The sequence below is a fragment of the Arachis ipaensis genome, chromosome B01 (genome assembly GCF_000816755.2).
Source record: "Arachis ipaensis cultivar K30076 chromosome B01, Araip1.1, whole genome shotgun sequence".
NCBI classification, from domain to species: domain Eukaryota; kingdom Viridiplantae; phylum Streptophyta; class Magnoliopsida; order Fabales; family Fabaceae; genus Arachis; species Arachis ipaensis.
Genome location: NC_029785.2, coordinates 28956439 through 28956917, shown reverse-complemented (window position 1 = coordinate 28956917; position 479 = coordinate 28956439).

Here is a 479-nt window from a genome sequence, read left to right as displayed (position 1 = left end):
TATCCATCATGATACATTATACTATAAATATATGTAACATATTAAGTACCCACTAATATTATCACCATTCTATTATTTATTTGGACTAATTTCACTACTATTATGAGTATCTAAATATTTAAAAAATAATATATTATCATTTATTTGGACTAATTTCATTGCTATTATGAGTATCTAAATGTTTAAAAAGTAATATATTATTGGCATAAAATGAATATATTTTAAATTTCTTTAAAAATAAGTAATTTTTTATATAAATCATAGCTACTAAGAATACATTTGAATAAAAATATAATAGTAATAATTAAAACATAGATCTAAACGAAATACTTAGTACTCATAATTTACAACATTGTACGAGCAGGGGTGGAAAATGGGCTAGCCCACCTGGCGCCGCCAAAAATTCATCATTTGGCGGGTTGACCCACCGCCAATTTTTTTTTTATTAATTTTTATTATATTAAACCATTAAATATTAA